Below are 9,912 nucleotides of genomic sequence, written 5' to 3' on the forward strand. Positions count from 1 at the left end.
CTCAACCTGTGGGTCGCGACCCCATTGGGGGTCGAACGACCCTTTCACAGGGGTCGCCTAAGACCATCGGAAAACACATATTTCCGATGAATGAAAAGACCCCTGCGCTTAGATGGCCCTAACAGTAATAAAGCTGCTAACACCTACTATGTACCAATATACCATATACTAAAAAATATAATAAATGGTGCTGCACTACTAATAATGAACCAGCATTAAAGCAACTCAGACAAATGCATGCAAAGGATTAAATAATCAAAACAGCATGGGTGAATCAAACCCCTTTGGTGACAGCATAGAATGACATAATATCTATCACTGGTGTCAAGGTGCAATAATGACACACACTTATTATGTGACTAAGGGGTGATATAACAGTCCAATTTGAGCACACAGGTGAGGAACTCTTCATACACGTGGATGTGTCATACGTGCCACAGAAATCCCAAACCAGTCTGAGTGCCCCCTCACCTCCTTGCAATGACCTCAAGGGCCAACCAGCGTTCCACAAGTAATCAGGCAATCTCCTGCTGATCCCTTCAATGTGACCGGAATGATGGTAGCTTTAGCCAGACCTCTTCCTGCACTCCACCGCTCTGGCAACACCTCTATCAGCCACTCAGAGACATAAACCAAACAGGCTCCATAGTGCAATATGTCAAATTTATTGAATAAAAACAAAAATACCCACTCACATGTAGGCAGACGACCGCAGACAACTTTCAGCTATCCTCCTGACATGCGGCTTCATGGAGTCCCAATATGGCGCAGACGCCGGAAGTGACGTCACCGCGTTCCGGAATTGACAATGGACGTACCAACGCATTGCGTCACGAATATCACGTGACTTCATCAGGGTGAACGCCCATAGTCTCACTCCCCATTTATATTGGCTGCCTGGGTGTCAATCAACTTAAAAGACAACCCACGGCGGCCATGTTCTTGAAGTCCTGACCCATGCAGACACTACTACTCAGTCTCAATGGGACTGAATGTAACTACTAGTATATAACAAAAAAGACATATACTGGTGGTTTTACTTATAATTGAAAACCCACCAATCATCCCCACACACTAAATGGAATCAAATACTGGGGCATAAAAGAACCAATAAGTATATAATTAAAAAATACATATATCTATATATAGATAAAGATGTACACAAAATATATATAGAATATATGTATAAACCTAAAATTTGACTCCATGTAAACACTCCATGTCATAAGTTTACACTTATATAAAAACATATCAAAAAATATATCAAAAAATATCACCAATGAAATTCTATATATCTTAATAGCCAGATAGATCAATTACAATAAAATATAAAATATTTTAAAATATTTTAAAAATCACTTATAAAACAATTCAGGTCGAATTCAATATTCAGACCTTTAGGAGCTTGTGTATGCATTGTGTATATCCACCGCGACTCGGCCTTACTAAGAGACCGCACTTTGTGACTCCCCCTCCAATGGCTCTTGTATTTTTCAATACCCCAAAAAATTAAGGACGAGGGGTCTTTATTATGACACAAAGAAAAATGTTTTGAAACGCTGTGTTTTGGATAGCCCTTTTTTATATTCTGAATATGTTCTCCAATTCTTTTCCACATGGGTCTTTTAGTTCTGCCTATGTATTGCAACCCACATTGGCATTGCAACCCATAGACCACCCCTTCTGTCCTACATGATATAAAATCACGAATCTCATATCTTGTTCCATCGACCTTGGACTCAAAAAATTTTCTTTTTTTGTTGTGCCCTTTAGTTTCCTTACATGCACGACACGATCTGCAGGGAAAAAACCCTTTTTGGTCCAGAAAGGTGACCCGTTTGTTTTTTATTGGAGGATCTACAACGTTTTTTACCAATCTGGTCCTTAAGGCCGGTGCCTTTCTATAAATAAAACGCGGTTTCTCAAAAATTATATTACTAAGACCAGGGTCTACTCTTAAAATAGGCCAATGTTTTCTAAAAAAATTTTCAATCATTTTATAGTGTATATTAAAATCCATAATAATTGGGACCTGATCCACATTGTCCCTACTATTAACCACTTCAGTTTTCTTCCCCTTATCCTTTAATAACATTTCTCTTTCCATATTTTCAACTACATTCATTTTATTAGCAATAAGCTCTCTTGTATAACCTTTTGAGATAAATCTTTCCCCTATCATCCCTACTTGTTCCTTATAATCCTCTATTTTGGTACAGTTTCTCCTGAGTCGTATAAACTGACCCTTCGGAATATTAAATAGCCAGGAAGGGTAATGACAGCTGTCACTCGGAATATATCCATTCCTATCTACATTTTTAAAAAAAGTTTTAGTGACCAAAGCACCTTGTTGTATACCTATATTCAGATCCAAAAAATTAATATTGGAATTACTATATTCCCATGTCAACTTGATATTTTTGTCATTATTATTAAGTTTATTACAAAAAGCCAGTAAGGAGTTGACATCCCCCTTCCATATTATGAACACATCATCAATATATCGTTTAAAAACCAGGAGCTCTTTGGGGGGTTGTTGGTAAATGGCCTCTTCCTCCCAGAGGGCCATAAACAAATTGGCCACACTGGGGGCAAACCTCGCCCCCATAGCAACCCCTTTCACTTGTTTATAAAACCTATGATAGATATTATGTCATTCTATGCTGTCACCAAAGGGGTTTGATTCACCCATGCTGTTTTGATTATTTAATCCTTTGCATGCATTTGTCTGAGTTGATTTAATGCTGGTTCATTATTAGTAGCGCAGCACCATTTATTATATTTTTTAGTATATGGTATATTGGTACATAGTAGGTGTTAGCAGCTTTATTACTGTTAGGGCCATCTAAGTGCAGGGGTCTTTTCATTCGTTTTTTGCATATACAGTTGGTACCTGGTATTCCCCAGCAGCTAAGATGGAAGTTTTCCAATTTATTGAAAATAGATCTCTAGATTTGGAGGATATTTTCAAACATACAGCCACTGGAAAAAATAGTGATCTAGATTCCCATTATAGGAAATTGGGCCATCTCATGGAAAAGAAAGTGGCTATATGGTGGGATATGGTCACATATGAAAGATATCTAAAAGAAAAATTGATCCCGAGGAGACTTAGATGGGATATACCCATTGCAGATGGTCTTGTAGATGAGGATTCTGTTAGTGAGTGGTTTGAATTTTTCCATGAGAAAGGGCTGGAGTTGGTACAATTCCTATTAAAAAGAAAACAAAAGAAAATGAGGAATCTGGAATCACAAATTAAAGAAATAAGAGATGCTATCAAGCCATTTAAAGATTCGTCTGAAATGGCAGAACTTACAAAAAGATTAAATAAAGATCTTGAGAAGTTGGATCAAGAAATAAAATATAGAAAAGGCAAGAAATATCAGCGTGATTATCATGATTTTAAAAAAGATCAAGTGTTCAAATGGCAATCTTTGGTTAATGACATTGTAAAAAAATCAAGGTCGTATTTACGAGACACAAAGCACCTTATTCAGGTCCTTCATGAAATTAAGGATAAGGATCATGGTGATATATATCTTGCTAGTGCAGATGTCGCTTCTTTGTACATTGGACATGAAGAGGCTATTAAGTCAGTAGAATGGGCACTACGAGAATTTAGTGACATCAAGTGGAAGCAAAGAAAATATTTAGTAGAATGTTTAGATTTTTGCCTATCGCACAATTACTTTTGGTATGAACATAGGTTTTATAAACAAGTGAAAGGGGTTGCTATGGGGGCGAGGTTTGCCCCCAGTGTGGCCAATTTGTTTATGGCCCTCTGGGAGGAAGAGGTCATTTACCAACAACCCCCCAAAGAGCTCCTGGTATTTAAACGATATATTGATGATGTGTTCATAATATGGAAGGGGGATGCCAACTCCTTACTGGCTTTTTGTAATAAACTTAATAATAATGACAAAAATATCAAGTTGACATGGGAATATAGTAATTCCAATATTAATTTTTTGGATCTGAATATAGGTATATAACAAGGTGCTTTGGTCACTAAAACTTTTTTTAAAAATGTAGATAAGAATGGATATATTCCGAGTGACAGCTGTCATTACCCTTCCTGGCTATTTAATATTCCGAAGGGTCAGTTTATACGACTCAGGAGAAACTGTACCAAAATAGAGGATTATAAGGAACAAGTAGGGATGATAGGGGAAAGATTTATCTCAAAAGGTTATACAAGAGAGCTTATTGCTAATAAAATGAATGTAGTTGAAAATATGGAAAGAGAAATGTTATTAAAGGTTAAGGGGAAGAAAACTGAAGTGGTTAATAGTAGGGACAATGTGGATCAGGTCCCAATTATTATGGATTTTAATATACACTATAAAATGATTGAAAAATTTTTTAGAAAACATTGGCCTATTTTAAGAGTAGACCCTGGTCTTAGTAATATAATTTTTGAGAAACCGCGTTTTATTTATAGAAAGGCACCGGCCTTAAGGACCAGATTGGTAAAAAACGTTGTAGATCCTCCAATAAAAAACAAACGGGTCACCTTTCTGGACCAAAAAGGGTTTTTTCCCTGCAGATCGTGTCGTGCATGTAAGGAAACTAAAGGGCACAACAAAAAAAGAAAATTTTTTGAGTCCAAGGTCGATGGAACAAGATATGAGATTCGTGATTTTATATCATGTAGGACAGAAGGGGTGGTCTATGGGTTGCAATGCCAATGTGGGTTGCAATACATAGGCAGAACTAAAAGACCCATGTGGAAAAGAATTGGAGAACATATTCAGAATATAAAAAAGGGCTATCCAAAACACAGCGTTTTAAAACATTTTTCTTTGTGTCATAATAAAGACCCCTCGTCCTTAATTTTTTGGGGTATTGAAAAATACAAGAGCCATTGGAGGGGGAGTCACAAAGTGCGGTCTCTTAGTGAGGCCGAGTCGCGGTGGATATACACAATGCATACACAAGCTCCTAAAGGTCTGAATATTGAATTCGACCTGAATTGTTTTATAAGTGATTTTTAAAATATTTTAAAATATTTTATATCTTTTATTATTTTATTGTAATTGATCTATCTGGCTATTAAGATATATAGAATTTCATTGGTGATATTTTTTGATATATTTTTTGATATGTTTTTATATAAGTGTAAACTTATGACATGGAGTGTTTACATGGAGTCGAATTTTAGGTTTATACATATATTCTATATATATTTTGTGTACATCTTTATCTATATATAGATATATGTATTTTTTAATTATATACTTATTGGTTCTTTTATGCCCCAGTATTTGATTCCATTTAGTGTGTGGGGATGATTGGTGGGTTTTCAATTATAAGTAAAACCACCAGTATATGTCTTTTTTGTTATATACTAGTAGTTACATTCAATCCCATTAAGACTGAGTAGTAGTGTCTGCATGGGTCGGGACTTCAAGAACATGGCCGCCGTGGGTTGTCTTTTAAGTTGATTGACACCCAGGCAGCCAATATAAATGGGGAGTGAGACTATGGGCGTTCACCCTGATGAAGTCACGTGATATTCGTGACGCAATGCGTTGGTACGTCCATTGTCAATTCTGGAACGCGGTGACGTCACTTCCGGCATCTGCGCCATATTGGGACTCCATGAAGCCGCATGTCAGGAGGATAGCTGAAAGTTGTCTGCGGTCGTCTGCCTACATGTGAGTGGGTATTTTTGTTTTTATTCAATAAATTTGACATATTGCACTATGGAGCCTGTTTGGTTTATGTCTCTGAGTGGCTGATAGAGGTGTTGCAAGAGCGGTGGAGTGCAGGAAGAGGTCTGGCTAAAGCTACCATCATTCCGGTCACATTGAAGGGATCAGCAGGAGATTGCCTGATTACTTGTGGAACGCTGGTTGGCCCTTGAGGTCATTGCAAGGAGGTGAGGGGGCACTCAGACTGGTTTGGGATTTCTGTGGCACGTATGACACATCCACGTGTATGAAGAGTTCCTCACCTGTGTGCTCAAATTGGACTGTTATATCACCCCTTAGTCACATAATAAGTGTGTGTCATTATTGCACCTTGACACCAGTGATAGATATTATGTCATTCTATGCTGTCACCAAAGGGGTTTGATTCACCCATGCTGTTTTGATTATTTAATCCTTTGCATGCATTTGTCTGAGTTGATTTAATGCTGGTTCATTATTAGTAGCACAGCACCATTTATTACATATTTCCAATGGTCTTAGGAACCGAGACACCGCTCCTCTATCCGTCTCCAGGTGTGGGCGGGATGACATACCGCCCCTGTCATCTGGACACACCCCCGGGATCAATCCTCGCCGGTGATTGGCCGCCGGAACTGTAGCTCAGGAGAGGCACACAGGCGGCCAATCACCGGCGAGGAGGTGGAGCTTGGAGAGGAGGAGCCAAGCGGCACCGCGAAGATCGAGTGAGTGAAGAGGAGGAGAGCGGCCGGAGAAGGAAGACAGTTGACCGGTAAGTGTCTGTACCATGGGAGAGGGAGGGAGCGAGCGAGCCCAGGCTGGAGCAGGGGTCAGCAAGGTAAGTATCATTGGTGTTAGTGGGAGGAATAGTGCCCAATCATTGGTGTCACTAATACCAATTATGGGGCACTATTCCTCCCACTGACACCAACGATGGGGCACTATTCCTCCCCCCACTGACACCAACGATGGGGCACTATTCCTCCCCCCACTGACACCAACGATGGGGCACTATTCCTCCCCCCACTGACACCAACGATGGGGCACTATTCCTCCCCCCACTGACACCAACGATGGGGCACTATTCCTCCCCCCACTGACACCAACGATGGGGCACTATTCCTCCCCCCAGTGACACCAACGATGGGGCACTATTCCTCCCCCCAGTGACACCAACGATGGGGCACTATTCCTCCCACTGACACCAATGTTGGGGCACTATTCCTCCCACTGATACCAGTGATGGGACACTTTTCCTCCCACTGACATCAGTGATGGGACACTATTCCTCCCACTGACATCAGTGATGGGACACTATTCCTCCCACTGACACCAGTGATGGGACACTATTCCTCCCACTGACACCACTGATGGGGCACTATTCCTCCCACTGAACCACTGGTCTAAATGATCCCTAGTATGTGAATTAGAATGAGGCCTTGTCCATGTTCCCCCCACTGACACCAGAACCACTGGTCTAAATGATCCCTAGTATGTGAATTAGAATGAGGCCTTGTCCATATTCCCCCCACTGACACCAATGATGGGGCACTTTTACTCCCACTGACACTAATGATGGGGCACTATTCCCCCCACTGACACTAATGATTGGGCACTATTCCCCCCACTGACACCTATGATGGGGCACTATTCCCCCCACTGACACCTATGATGGGGCACTATTCCCCCCACTGACACATGATGGGGCACTATTCCTCCCACTGACACCAATGATGGGGCACTTTTCCTCCCACTGACACCAATGATGGGGCACTTTTCCTCTCACTGACACCAATGATGGGGCACTATTCCCCCCACTGACACCTATGATGGGGCACTATTCCCCCCACTGACACCAATGATGGGGCACTATTCCCCCCACTGACACCAATGATGGGGCACTATTCCCCCCACTGACACAAATGATGGGGCACTATTCCTACCACTGACACCAATGATGGGGCACTATTCCTACCACTGACACCAATGATGGGGCACTATTCCTCCCATTGACATCAGTGATGGGACACTATTCCTCCCACTGACACCAATGACGTGGCACTACTCCTCCCACTGCAAAATTACATTTATGAAGTAGCAACGAAAATAATTTTATGGTTGGGGGTCACCACAACATGAGGAACTGTATTAAAGGGTCGCGGCATTAGGAAGGTTGAGAACCACTGGTCTATCTGATCCCTAGTATGTGAATTAGAATGAGGCCTTGTCCATGTTCCAGCTGCTTCAAGGCAGGACCTTATGTGAATGTCAAACGATGGTGTGAGATAAGGGCCTGGACTAATGATTGATTTGATATTGCACTCCACCCCTTTTGGGTTTGTCAAGCCAAGAGCTGAGATTCCAAAGAAAAAGAAAGCGTGAGGGAGAGGGGGAGTGCCCTTTGGGCTAAATCACACAATGGGCACAATTCACTACACACTATCTTACCACATCCAAATATGCGGTAGGATTGCGCACAGCATTTTTTATAAAAAACATTTGCATTCCCTAAAAAACGCTGCTAAAATACTGCATGAGTTATTTTATCAAGTCATGCAGCCTTTTAGTAGTGAAAACCATGCAGCGTTCATGTTGCAGCTGTCAGTGGAGGTCCCCACTGACAGCTGAATATAAAAGAAAGAATTGGCGGCAATTAAAAAGGAAAAAAATGGCCAAAATGTAAAAAAAAAAATGGCATGGGGTCCCCCCCAAAATCCATACCATACCCTTATCCAAGCATGCAGGTCAGGAAAATGGGGGGATGAGAGAGCACCCCCCTTCCTGAACCATACCAGACCAAATGCCCTCAACATGGGGGGGTGCTTTGGGGCAAGGGGGTTCCCCTCCCCAAAGCACCTTGTCCCCATGTTGATGGGGACAAGGGCCTCTTCCCCACAACCCTGAGCTGTGGTTGTGGGGGTCTGCAGGTGGGAAGCTTATCGAAATATGTAAGCCCCTTTTAGCAAGGGATCCCCCAGATCCTGCCCCCCAAGTTGAATGAGTATGGGGTACATGGTACCCCTACACATTCACAAAAAACAAAAAGTGTAGTGTGAAAAAAGACAGGCGTCAGTCTTTGACAAGTCCTTTTATTAAAGGAAGAAAACTAAAAGAATGTCCGCCGAAGTAGATCCAACGTCAATCACGATGCCCGCCGCTGCCGACTGGAAAAAGACTTTAAAAAAAAGTCTCCGCTCCCGGCCATGTGTCTGCTCTGTTGGCTTGACAGTTCTTAAATATGTAAGGGGCGGGGCCACCCGGGGACCTCATGCATATGACCCCACCCCATGTGACATCAATGGCCCAGCATTTCCCGGTTGATGATGTCACATGGAGCGGGGTCATACGAGTGATGTCTCCGGGTGGCCCTGCCCCTTACATAATTAAGAACTGTCAAGACAGCGGGGCAGACAGACGGCCGGTAGCCAGCATCGGGAGTGGAGACTTTTTGAGTGGCAGCAGCAACAGCAGTGACGGCAGACATCGTGATTGACATTGTATCTACTTTGGGGGACATTCTTTTAGTTTTCTTCTTTTAATAAAGGACTTGTCAAAGACTGACTGTAGCAATCATGCACACTGAGATGGGCGCGGTCCTCCATTTTGCGCCAAACGTCTGCATTTTGGTATTTCTCTCCAAAACAAATCAGTCTCCCTCCTCCGATTTCCCCCCTCCCTCAGGAATGTGATCGGTGTATGTGTGCTGAGTTCAAAAAACCTGAGCTCCCTGCCTTTACACAACCCTCTGTCCAAATAAGGCAATTGGGTTCTGTTGTAAGGAGACACCAGCTGATTTTGGTAGAAAAAAGGCTGTTATGCTTTGTGTGTGAGAGAAGAAAAGATCTCCCTGCCTTAACATCGAACTAGCAGAGGGAGATCAAAATCATCCTGGAGCTCATAAGATTTGAAACTGCTTAACCCAAGGCTGATTGGCAAGTACTTTAACCCTTTAAACTTCTTTCTGTTATCCTTTTTGCTGTGCTATTGTTCTCTCTGTGTGTGTGTATGTATATATATATATATATATATATATATATATATATTTATATTTACATTGGTTACATCTTTTTTCTGTAAATATTTTTATTCCACCCTTTTGACCTTTTAGTAATAAATCAATCTTTCTGAAAGTGTTGAACTGATTCTATAGCTCGTTAATGCAACTTACGAATTCCTGCCGCTGAAGAGCGTTACTATAAGTGTTTAACCCTCTGTATAACCTGTCTGCGGTGATAGT

This window comes from Staurois parvus, unplaced genomic scaffold (genome assembly GCF_062004578.1).
Source record: "Staurois parvus isolate SC_StPar_1 unplaced genomic scaffold, SC_StPar_1.0 ptg000017l, whole genome shotgun sequence".
NCBI classification, from domain to species: Eukaryota; Metazoa; Chordata; class Amphibia; order Anura; family Ranidae; genus Staurois; species Staurois parvus.